This window comes from Lampetra planeri, unplaced genomic scaffold (genome assembly GCF_965212315.1).
Source record: "Lampetra planeri unplaced genomic scaffold, kcLamPlan1.2.h2 scaffold_1917, whole genome shotgun sequence".
NCBI lineage: Eukaryota > Metazoa > Chordata > Hyperoartia > Petromyzontiformes > Petromyzontidae > Lampetra > Lampetra planeri.
Genome location: NW_027614667.1, coordinates 1 through 13,647, shown reverse-complemented (window position 1 = coordinate 13,647; position 13,647 = coordinate 1). Strand labels below are relative to the sequence as shown.

At 38.6% G+C, this 13,647-nt stretch overlaps 1 pseudogene; it reads left to right on the top strand.

Annotated features, from left to right (window-relative positions):
- The first annotated feature begins 5,783 nt into the window (after positions 1–5,783).
- LOC144740125 (18S ribosomal RNA) lies at positions 5,784–6,591 on the top strand (annotated as a pseudogene).
- The last annotated feature ends 7,056 nt before the right edge of the window (positions 6,592–13,647 follow it).

The following is a 13,647-nucleotide window of genomic DNA, read 5'->3' as shown; positions in this document are numbered from 1 at the left end:
TATTACCCGCTGAGGAAACCAGAAAGAACGGCTCACAGCTGGTCTATATTTCCTTTTCTATACCTTATCTGCCTCTCTCCCCCTACTTCTTGCCCTCATTATGATTCAAACCCACTTAAACTCCCTATCAACATACATCATCCCCCTTTCAGATCTCTCGCTACTCTCAAACACACCATGATCTGAAGCCTTGTGATGAGTTGCCTGCTTTTTAGCCTTTTTGATTAAAATACCTCTTTATATCTTCCACTTATGATTACCAAAAGCTCACGTAGAAGCTCCAATTGCAGGCTCTATGGTCTTAGCCGCAATTCTATTAAAACTAGGAGGCTATGGCATAATTCGCATGTCATCATTATTTATCCCCCTAACTAAAGACTTGGCTATCCCTTTTATAATTATTGCTATATGAGGAATAATTGTGACTAGTTCAATTTGTTTACGACAAACAGACCTAAAATCTATAATTGCCTACTCATCTGTCAGCCATATAGGCTTAGTTGTAGCTGGAATTTTCACAATAACACCCTGAGCATGATCTGGAGCTCTTGCAATAATAATTGCACACGGATTAGTGTCATCAGGCTTATTTTGTCTTGCTAATATCACATATGAGCGTACTCACACACGTTCAATCTTTATAAACCGAGGCCTACAAGCCCTATTTCCTCTAATATCATTCTGATGACTTATAATAACATTTGCTAATATAGCCCTACCCCCATTCCCAAACTTTATAGCAGAAATTCTAATCATCACCTCCTTATTTAGCTGATCAAATTGAACTATTATCCCACTAGGCCTAAGCATGACATTAACTGCTCTTTTCTCACTAAATATGCTTATTATAACACAACATGAACACCCTAATAAACATGCTCCAGTTAATCCTAGTACCACCCGAGAACATCTTCTAATACTTATACATATAGCCCCTGTCATTCTTCTTATTGCCAATCCAAGCACTATTATAATTAGAGGCACGCATAGTTTAAATAAAACATTAGATTGTGAGTCTAATAATGAAGGTTAAAACCCCTCTGCCTGCCGAGAGGAGCAAGGCAGCACTAAGAACTGCTAATTCTTTCCCCTGAGGTTCAACTCCACAGTCCTCTCGAGCTTCTAAAGGATAAGCAGAAATCCGCTGGCCTTAGGTGCCACCAATCTTGGTGCAAGTCCAAGTAGAAGCTAATGAATTCTAACTATCTAACCCTAATTATAAACTCCGGAGCACTACTTACAATTATTATCCTTCTTCCCCCTATCATTATACCAAAACCATCTATAATTCTTACAACTAAACTAGTTAAAACCTCTATATTTATTAGTCTAATCCCATTAACTATTTACTTAAACGAAAATATAGAGACCACTCTTACACTAAAACCCTGGATAGACTGAACCCTATTTAATATTGCCCCATCTTTTAAAATCGACAAATATACCGCTATTTTTACCCCAATCGCCTTAGTAATCACCTGAAGCATTATAGAATTCTCACAATGATATATAGAAAAAGAACGACTTGTAGACAAATTTTTTAAATATCTTCTTCTATTTTTAATTACAATAATCACCTTTATCTCTGCAAATAACCTTCTACAACTATTTATTGGCTGAGAAGGGGTAGGAATTATATCCTTCCTTCTGATTAGTTGATGATCAGGTCGAACAAAAGCTAACATTTCTGCTCTTCAAGCAGTAGCCTACAACCGCATCGGAGACATTGGACTAGTAATAAGTATAGTCTGAATATGCTCCAACACTAACTCCTGAGATTTACAACAAATTACTCTACTTTTATCTGATCAACAATACATTATCCCAACCCTGGGATTCTTAATCGCAGCCACAGGAAAATCAGCTCAATTCGGACTCCACCCCTGACTCCCAGCTGCAATAGAGGGCCCCACACCTGTTTCAGCCCTACTTCACTCAAGTACTATAGTTGTTGCAGGGGTATTCCTTCTTATTCGACTCCACCCACTATTTCAAAATTACCCCTTTATATTAGAAATAACGCTATGCCTTGGAGCAATGACCACTATTTTCGCTGCCCTTTGTGCAACAACCCAAAATGACATCAAAAAAATTATTGCCTTTTCTACATCAAGCCAGCTGGGCCTAATAATAGTAGCAATTGGCCTCAACCACCCACACATTGCCTTCCTCCATATATGTACACATGCTTTTTTCAAAGCCATACTCTTCTTATGCTCAGGAAGTATTATTCATAATATAAACAATGAACAAGACATTCGAAAATTTAGTTGTTTAAACAATAATCTCCCTCTAACAACATCCTGCATAACCATTGGATCAGCAGCATTAATAGGCTTGCCGTTCCTAGCCGGTTTCTTCACAAAAGACCTTATTCTAGAAGCCCTAAACACCTCCTATACTAATGCCTGGGCCCTAATAGTTACCCTCCTAGCCGTAACACTAACACAACTGCCTATAGCTCACGACTAATTATTATATCAGCCTCCGGCACACCACGATATTTAGCCATGACCCCCACACACGAAAATAACTTCATTAAAAACCCCCTAAAACGTCTAGCCTGAGGTAGTATAATCTCAGGATTAATTCTGACAAGCACACTACCACCAATAAAACCTCAAATCTTTACAATACCGCCCTACATTAAAACTATTGCCCTAATTATATTCATTATTAGCTTAGTTATCTCTATGGAGTTAACTAATAAAAAAACTAACCAGACTGTATTCTCCTTTTTTACTCAACTAGCATTCTACCCACACATTATTCATCGCTCCCTATCCCGTCTATCTCTGGTATGAAGCCAAAAACTAATAACCCAAGCAATAGACCTAACCTGACTTGAAAAAATTGGACCAAAAGGATTAGCCAGTAACCAATTAAAACCCTCGACAATACTGACAGAAGCGCACCGACTAAACTCTGCCACCTTACCATTAATAGCCTTTGCCCTAGCTCTAATTACACTTAGTCTCACAGCTCGCAGGGCCCCACGATCTACCCCACGAACAACTACTAAAACAGAAAATAAACAAACTAATAAAGCTCATCCAGCCAACATAAGAATAAACCCAACCTCATAAAAAGTCGTGACTCCTAACCACTCGGCCCCAAAAATACCACCAACATAATCTACCCCATCACAAGCCACTAATGTGCTCAATAAAAAATTATTAAAATAAAAATAGCCAGCAAAACAAACGCATAAAACACAGACTATAAAAAATCAAAACAACCGACCCCCAAGAATCTCAGGGTAAGGATCGGCAGCCAAGGCTGCCGAATACACAAAAACTACCATCATCCCACCAAGATATAATAGAACCAGAACTAAAGATAAAAAGGTACCCCCATGGTACAAAATAACAATACACCCAGAAACAGCAACAAATACTAAGCCTAAAGCAGAAAAATAGGGAGAAGGGCTTAAAACAACCACAGCGACCCCCAATAAAAATATTATAAAAAAACATAAAACGAAACTTAACATATGCTCTAATAAAACTATTACTTTTACGTCAGAGCACTCAATACCCCCCCAAACCCTCTTCCTCACCTATGCCTCTATGGCATAGGTATATATAATGGCATAGGTATATGCCTCTATGGCATAGGTATATATAATGGCATAGGTATATGCCTCTATGGCATAGGTATATATAATGGCATAGGTATATGCCTCTATGGCATAGGTATATATAATGGCATAAGTACCTACTCCTCCAAATACCATTACAACTCATTGCATAGGCTTATCCCAGACTAAGGTACTCCTTTTATCACTCTTGGCATACAACTGCTAAGCTCGATTTCCCGAAGGGTATACAAGTATGTTTCACTGATAGCTCACATCCATCCAGGCATAGGGCATATATGATATACCTTTCCCAGCTTCAATAATCTCTCGTTCCCGCGGTTTCACGACAACCCCCTTACCCCCTTTGACCCCCCAAGTTCATTGCTGCCGTCAACCCCCTCAGGAACCGGCGAACTTTTGGTCATTTTACCTAACTTATAAAGCTTTAATAGCTTAAATATAAAGCACTGGTCTTGTAAACCAGCGAGTGAAGATGTAACCTCTTCTTAAAGCAGCATTCTCATTAAGACTTTAACTTAAACTAGCGACTTGAAAAACCACCGTTGTAGAATTCAACTATAAGAACCACCCAATCAAATTTTTAATTGTAATTTTTAAAATTTTTTTTTAATTGTAATTTTAAAATTTTTTTTTAATTGTAATTTTAAAATTTTTTTTTTAATTGTAATTTTAAATATTTTTTTTTTTTAATTGTAATTTTAAAATTTTTTTTTTTAATTGTAATTTTAAACGTTATCTGATTATGTCCCACCCACCAACCATTCTTCGAAAAACTCACCCACTCCTATCACTTGGTAGTAGCATGTTAGTTGACCTTCCTTCTCCTGCTAATATCTCAGCCTGATGAAATTTTGGCTCACTTTTAAGCCTATGTTTGATCTTACAAATTATTACAGGACTAATTCTTGCGATACACTATACCGCCAACACTGAACTAGCCTTCTCTTCAGTTATACACATTTGTCGTGATGTTAACAACGGATGGCTTATACGAAATCTTCATGCCAATGGGGCCTCTATATTCTTTATTTGTATTTATGCTCACATCGGGCGAGGGATCTACTACGGCTCTTATTTATATAAAGAAACATGAAACGTTGGAGTCATCTTATTTGCATTAACTGCAGCTACTGCTTTCGTTGGTTATGTACTACCATGAGGGCAAATATCCTTCTGAGGGGCAACCGTTATTACAAATTTAATTTCAGCAGTACCTTATGTAGGAGATGATATTGTAGTATGATTATGAGGCGGCTTCTCAGTATCAAACGCCACATTAACCCGGTTTTTTACATTCCATTTTATTTTACCATTTATCCTAGCAGCAATAACTATAATCCATATTATATTCCTCCATCAAACAGGATCTAGTAACCCCCTAGGAATTAACTCTAATTTGGATAAAATTCAATTTCACCCATACTTCTCTTTCAAAGACATTTTTGGCTTTGTTATTTTACTTGGGGTTCTTTTTATAATTTCTCTTTTAGCCCCAAATGCACTAGGTGAGCCAGACAATTTTATTTATGCCAACCCTCTTAGTACCCCACCTCACATTAAGCCAGAATGATACTTCCTGTTCGCCTATGCGATTCTACGATCTATTCCTAATAAATTAGGTGGGGTCATAGCTTTAGCAGCAGCCATCATAATCCTCCTGGTTATCCCCTTTACCCACACCTCTAAACAACGAGGCATTCAATTTCGTCCGCTCGCCCAAGTTACATTTTGGATTCTGATTGCTGATCTAGCGCTACTCACTTGACTAGGGGGAGAACCAGCTGAACACCCATTTATTTTAATAACACAAATTGCATCAACAGTGTACTTTATAATTTTTATTTTAATCTTTCCAATTCTAGGTCGCCTAGAAAACAAGTTAATTCTGCTATCAAAGAACACCGGTAAATTCAACTGAAACTTAACATACAGATTTTTCAAAGGAAGGGGATTCAAACCCCTGTATCTAGCTCCCAAAGCTAGCATCTTAACATTAAATTACCCTCTGATTTTCAAATGTCAAGAGTAGCTTAACATTAAAGCAGAGCACTGAAGATGCTCAGATGGTTTTAGAACCCCTTGACACAAAGGATTAGTTCCAGCCTTAATATCAACTATATATGAAATTACACATGCAAGTTTCCGCACTCCCGTGAGGACCTCCTTTAACTATAAACATAAAAAAGAGATGGTATCAGGCTCACAATAAGTTAGCCCACAACACCTAGCCACCCACACCCTCAAGGGTACTCAGCAGTGATAAACCTTAAGCTATGGACGCAAGCCCGACTAAGTTACGTATTTTAGAGCTGGTAAACCTCGTGCCAGCCACCGCGGTTATACGAGGAGCTCAAGCTGATATCTCCGGCACAAAGCGTGATTAAAATACTAGCTTAACTAATACTATAGAAGCCATCATGCCTGCTAGTTGAATAGGTATGCTTAAATATCTCAACATCGAAAGAATCTATATTAATAAACTCACTTTGACATCACGAAAGCAAAACTCACAAACCGGGATTAGATACCCCGCTATGCCTGCCATAAATAAACCACCGTCGCCAGGGCACTACGAACAATCGTTTAAAACCCAAAGAACTTGACGGCACCCTAAACCCACCTAGAGGAGCCTGTCCTATAACCCGATACCCCACGTTTTAACCCCGCCGCCTCTCGCCCCCAGTCTATATACCGCCGTCGCCAGCCAACCTTATAAAAGAATAACCGTAGGCAAAGAAGCTATCTATGCAAATACGTCAGGTCGAGGTGCAGCCTATGAGGCAGGCAGAGATGGGCTACACTCTCTCCCCAGAGTATACGAATAACTTAATGAAATAATTTTGAAGGTGGATTTAGCAGTAAACAAGAATAGTTTGTCTAGTTGAAGTTGGCCACTAGGGTGCGTACACACCGCCCGTCACTCTCCCACACCCCTCCCGGAGAAAAGTCGTAACATGGTAAGCGTACCGGAAGGTGCGCTTGGAAAACAGAAGATAGCTTAAAAGTTAAGCATTTCCCTTACACCGAAAATATTCTTGTGCGATTCAAGATCTTCTGATTACTGATTTGAGTATATTTATCTAACAACTTTTAATTTATGATTATAAAACATTCACACATTTACAGCAAACCATTGCCCCCATTTTAGTATAGGTGATAGAAAAATAAAACACATATAGTACCGCAAGGGAACATTGAAAAAGTGATGAAACAGATCAACTAAGTAAAGTAAAGCAAAGATAAAATCTTGTACCTTTTGCATCATGGCTTAGCAAGTAAACCCGAAAATACTGCCGCCTCCCCGAAACTAGACGAGCTACCCTGGGATTACCTATAAGAGTTAATCCGTATCTGTGGCAAAAGATTGGAAAAAGCCCTGGGTAGAGGTGAAAAGCCTACCGAGCCTAGTGATAGCTGGTTACTTAAGAAACAAGTTTAAGCTTGATCTTAATTTGTAGATAAGCAACAAAATTACTTATAAATTTAAACATCTTACTACTCTACATTTTAAGTTTTATTCACTAGGGGTACAGCCCTAGTGAACAGAGATACAGCTCTATTGATTAGATAATATCCAACTTATAAACTTAAGTAGGCCTAAAAGCAGCCACCAAGAAGAAAAGCGTTACAGCTTAAGTTTACTAAACTTTAAATACCATAATATATAAAGACCCTATAACCACTATTAAGTAATCCTATATAATAGGAAATATCCTGCTAAGATTAGTAATTTGAGGTCGCACCCCTCTAAATGTAAGTGTAAACCAGATCGGACCAACCACTGGAAATTAACGGCCCTTAAAACAACAGGAAATCAACAACATGACTACCGACAGGAAAAACAAGAACTAATAACCGTTAACCCTACACTGGAACATAATATAGAAGATATAAAGGATGAGAAGGAACTCGGCAAACACATGCCTCGCCTGTTTACCAAAAACATCACCTCCAGATAAGAATCGCCTATTGGAGGCAAGACCTGCCCAATGATTAATATTGAATGGCCGCGGTACTTTGACCGTGTAAAAGTAGCGTAATCACTTGTCTTGTAAATTAAGACTAGAATGAAAGGTTACACGAGGGCATAACTGTCTCCTTATCCCTATCAATGAAATTGACCTACCCGTGCAAAGGCGGGTATAAACCCATAAGACGAGAAGACCCTGTGGAGCTTCCAAACATTTACATCGCATAATCATTATTCACGATGCACAGTTTTAGGTTGGGGCAACCACGGAACAAAAGTAATATCCACGACGACGAAAATACAATTTTCTTAGCCTAGAGTTACAACTCTAAGCACTAGTAGAACTAACGTTAATAGACCCAGCATCACTTGCTGCCTAACGAAACAAGTTACCCCAGGGATAACAGCGCAATCCTTTCCACGAGCCCGAATCAACGAAAGGGTTTACGACCTCGATGTTGGATCGGGGCACCCCAATGGCGCAAAAGCTATTAAAGGTTCGTTTGTTCAACGATTAAAGCCCCACGTGATCTGAGTTCAGACCGGAGTAATCCAGGTCAGTTTCTATCTATGTTTGCTACTTCCCTAGTACGAAAGGACCGGCAGAAGTAAGGGTCAATACACTAATGCAAACCCTACATCAATCTTATGAGACCAACTTAATAAGAATAGTAAGCAACTTAAAATAATAACTAGACAAGTTTATTTGGGTGGCAGAGCTCAGTAATTGCACAAGGTTTAAGCCCTTATACCAGGGGTGCAAATCCCCTTCCAAATAAATTATGCTAGTTATATTAACATCCACTTTAATTTTAGTTTTAATAGTCCTGCTTGCAGTAGCATTTCTAACAATAGTTGAACGAAAAACCCTAGGTTATATACAACTTCGCAAAGGACCAAATGTTGTCGGATTTATAGGACTTTTACAACCTATTGCAGACGGAGTAAAATTATTTCTAAAAGAACCCGTATGACCCACCGCAGCCTCCCCAGCCTTATTTATCGCAGCCCCCATTATAGCGCTAACTTTAGCTCTATCGCTCTGAATATTTATTCCCATACCACAGTCAATCTCCACTATTAATCTTACTCTTCTTGTAATTTTAGCAATTTCAAGCTTATCAGTCTACGCCACCCTTGGCTCAGGTTGAGCCTCTAACTCAAAATATGCGCTAATCGGAGCACTTCGAGCCGTAGCCCAAACCATCTCATATGAAGTAAGCCTAGGCTTAATTCTATTATGTTTAATTATTTTAACAGGAGGATTTTCCCTTCAAGCCTTTATTTATACGCAAGAACACACCTGATTCCTACTCTCAAGCTGACCACTAGCAGCAATATGATTTGTTTCTACTTTGGCAGAAACAAACCGAACCCCGTTCGATTTAACTGAGGGAGAATCAGAACTTGTCTCTGGTTTTAATGTAGAATATGCTGGAGGTCCATTCGCTTTATTTTTTCTGGCTGAATACTCTAATATCTTATTTATAAATACCCTTACAGCAATTATATTTCTAGGACCTCTTGGACCAAACAATTTAAATATTTTACCAATTATTAATGTAATAATAAAAGCAACCCCACTCATTATCCTATTCCTCTGAATCCGAGCCTCATACCCCCGATTCCGATATGATCAGCTGATACACCTTATGTGAAAGAATTTTCTACCCCTCAACCTAGCCCTTTTTACTCTTCAACTATCCCTCGCTGTGTCACTGGGGGGGGCAGGAGTACCTCAAATATAAACACTAATAATAAACTGGATTTTTAACAGTGGAAGTATGTCCGAAAATAGGAACCACTTTGATAGAGTGGCTACAGGGGATATTACCCCCTTTCTTCCTCGTTAGTATGAAAGGATTCGAACCTTAATCTGAGAGACCAAAACCCTCCGTGTTTCCATTACACCACATCCTAAGTAAGATAAGCTAAATAAAGCTTTTGGGCCCATACCCCAAATATGATGTTACCAGCATCTCTTACTATATGCTATCCCCCTTAATTCAATCTACACTACTAATAACTCTAGGTCTTGGCACACTTGTAACATTCTCAAGCACCAGCTGAATTCTAGCTTGAATCGGATTAGAAATTAATACAATTGCTATTATCCCGCTAATAGCTAAAACACATCACCCACGTTCAATTGAAGCAACTACTAAATACTTCATTGCTCAAAGTGCAGGCTCTGCCACACTTCTTGTTACTGCCTGTTTAGCCGCTTGGCACTCAGGAAATTGAGCAATCAGCCCATCAAGCGACCCAATTATCCTTAACGCTATAACTCTTGCTCTCATATTTAAATTAGGTATAGCTCCAATACACTTCTGACTTCCAGAAGTAATAGCAGGCCTAGATCTTACTACAGGCATGATCCTAGCAACTTGACAAAAATTAGCCCCAATTACTCTCCTTATTCAAATTGCACAAGATCAAAATAATGCATTTATTCTTGGCCCAGCTTTATTATCAGTGTTTGTTGGAGGTTGGGGGGGCCTAAATCAAACTCAAACACGAAAAATTATGGCCTACTCATCAATCGCACACATAGGCTGAATTGCTAGCATAGCTCCCTTTAACCCAACAATTACTTGAGTTACAACACTAATCTATTGCTTACTTACAAGCACAACATTCATTAACCTCAACACTTTAAAAGCTAATAAAATTACAGCACTTACCATAAATAAGCACAATCAAATTTCTCAAATACTTTTATTACTTCTTCTATTATCTCTAGGTGGCCTCCCCCCACTAACAGGTTTTACCAATAAACTTTTAGCATCAGTTGAACTCGCCAACCAAAACCTTGTTATCTATCTGTTTATAATAATAATAGGCTCATTGTTAAGTTTATTTTTTTATACCCGCATATGCTACTTATCAATCATTTTATCACCTCCATGTCCAACAACAAATCTTACTCTTTGACGTGTGACCCCAAATAAGCCTATAGCTTTAATGACAATATTATCAATTAATCTATTCATTCTAACACCTCAGCTAATAGCGATCTTTATTATGTACTAGAAATTTAAGTTATATAGACTCTAAGCCTTCAAAGCTTACAGTAAGGGATACTACCCTTAATTTCTGATTATAAAATTTGCAAGACACACTCACATCTTCTGAACGCAAATCAGATGCTTTATATTAAGCTAAAATTTTTACTAGACCAGCAAGTGTTATACTTACAACCTCTTAGTTAACAGCTAAGTGCTAATTTTAGCTTTGATCTATAGACCCCAACAGAGTATACTTCTGTATCTTCAGATTTGCAATCTGATGTGAACTTCACCACAGGGTCAATTTGACAGGAAGAGAAATCGAATCTCTGTAAGCGGGTCTACAGCCCACCGCCTAAACATTCGGCCATCCTACCAGTGACTCTCATTCGTTGATTATTCTCTACTAATCATAAAGACATCGGCACCCTATATCTAATCTTTGGGGCCTGAGCAGGAATAGTGGGAACTGCTTTAAGCATCCTAATTCGGGCAGAATTAAGTCAACCAGGCACTTTACTAGGAGACGATCAAATCTTTAACGTTATCGTAACCGCCCATGCTTTCGTTATAATCTTTTTTATAGTTATACCAATTATAATCGGAGGCTTCGGAAACTGACTTGTACCAATAATACTTAGCGCCCCAGATATAGCCTTCCCACGTATAAACAACATAAGCTTTTGACTACTTCCACCCTCACTCCTTCTACTTTTAGCTTCCGCAGGAGTTGAAGCAGGGGCCGGAACGGGATGAACCGTATACCCACCCCTAGCAGGAAATTTAGCCCACACAGGGGCCTCTGTTGACTTAACAATTTTCTCCCTTCACCTAGCTGGTATTTCATCAATTCTAGGGGCAGTCAACTTTATCACAACAATTTTTAATATAAAGCCCCCAACTATAACACAATACCAAATTCCTTTATTTGTTTGATCCGTTTTAATTACTGCAGTCCTCCTTCTTCTATCACTTCCTGTACTTGCAGCCGCCATTACTATACTTTTAACAGATCGTAATTTAAATACATCTTTCTTCGACCCTGCAGGGGGAGGAGACCCAATTCTTTACCAACATCTATTTTGATTCTTTGGACATCCTGAAGTTTATATTCTAATCTTACCAGGCTTTGGAATTATCTCTCATGTAGTTGCCTATTACTCCGGAAAAAAAGAACCATTTGGATATATAGGAATAGTCTGAGCAATAATGGCTATTGGGTTGCTAGGGTTTATTGTATGAGCCCATCACATATTTACAGTAGGAATAGATGTTGATACACGAGCCTACTTTACATCAGCCACAATAATTATTGCCATCCCAACAGGAGTTAAAGTTTTTAGCTGACTAGCTACTCTCCATGGCGGAAAAATCGTATGACACACCCCCATACTATGGGCCTTAGGCTTTATTTTCTTATTCACTGTAGGAGGACTCACCGGAATCGTTTTATCCAACTCATCACTAGATATTATCCTTCATGATACTTACTATGTAGTAGCCCACTTCCATTATGTATTATCTATAGGAGCTGTTTTCGCAATCATGGCGGGCTTCGTCCACTGATTCCCACTATTCACGGGCTATACACTTAACGAAACCTGATCAAAAGCACACTTTGTAATTATGTTTACTGGTGTAAATCTTACATTCTTCCCCCAACATTTCCTAGGTTTAGCTGGCATACCACGACGTTACTCAGACTACCCAGATGCCTACACTACATGAAATGTAGTTTCCTCAATTGGATCAACAATCTCATTAATTGCCGTTATACTATTTATATTTATCTTATGAGAAGCCTTCTCTTCTAAACGCAAAGCTGTTGCTACAGACCTTCTCAACACTAATATTGAATGACTTCATGGCTGCCCACCTCCCTACCATACTTATGAAGAACCAGCCTATGTCCAAGCTAACTTCAAGAAAAGAGGGATTCGAACCCCCCTACGCTGGTTTCAAGCCAGGTGCATAACCATATCTGCCACTTTCTTAAGATACTAGTAAAACTATTACACTACCTTGTCAAGGTAATATTATGAGCTTATACTCATGTATCTTGCTTATGGCACAGCAAGCTCAACTAGGACTTCAAGATGCAGCCTCCCCTATCATAGAAGAACTTATTCATTTTCATGATCACACTCTAACAGTTGTATTCTTAATTAGTGTACTAATTTTCTATCTTATTACTCTGATAGTTACTACCCGATTCACAAATAAACACTCTCTTGATTCTCAAGAAGTAGAGATCGTATGAACAGTTATACCAGCCATTGTCCTCATTATAATTGCTCTTCCATCCCTACGCATTCTTTACCTTACCGACGAAATCAGTGACCCACATTTAACAATTAAAGCAGTTGGACATCAATGATACTGATCCTATGAATACACTGATTATAATCAGATCGAATTTGACTCTTACATAACGCCAACTAATGAACTAGAGCCAGGAGGAATCCGCCTTCTAGACGTAGACCATCGCATCGTAGTACCAATAGAATCCCCTATTCGCATGTTAATTACATCAGAAGATGTAATCCACTCCTGAACTATCCCATCTTTAGGTACTAAAGTAGATGCAGTCCCAGGCCGATTAAATCAAGCAACATTTATTACAATTCGACCAGGCCTATATTTTGGTCAATGCTCAGAAATCTGCGGTGCAAATCATAGTTTTATACCAATCGCACTAGAAGCTGTTCCTCTCTCATATTTCGAAAGTTGAACTACTGATGTATTAGAATCCTAACATATATACTGCCACTAAGAAGCTAACTTAGCATCAGCCTTTTAAGCTGAAGATGGGTGAATATGTTCTCCCTTAGTGATATGCCACAACTTGAGCCCGCTCCTTGATTTTCTATACTTACAGTATCATGATTAATTATTTTATTACTAATTATGCCAACTATTATATTTTACCAAACACAAAACACCGTCTCTGCTCAACAAGCCACTAAACCCAAACAACCCACCTGAACCTGACCATGACACTAGCAATTTTTGACCAATTTAAATCCCCAACCATATTTGGGCTCCCTCTAGCCTGATTAGCTATACTA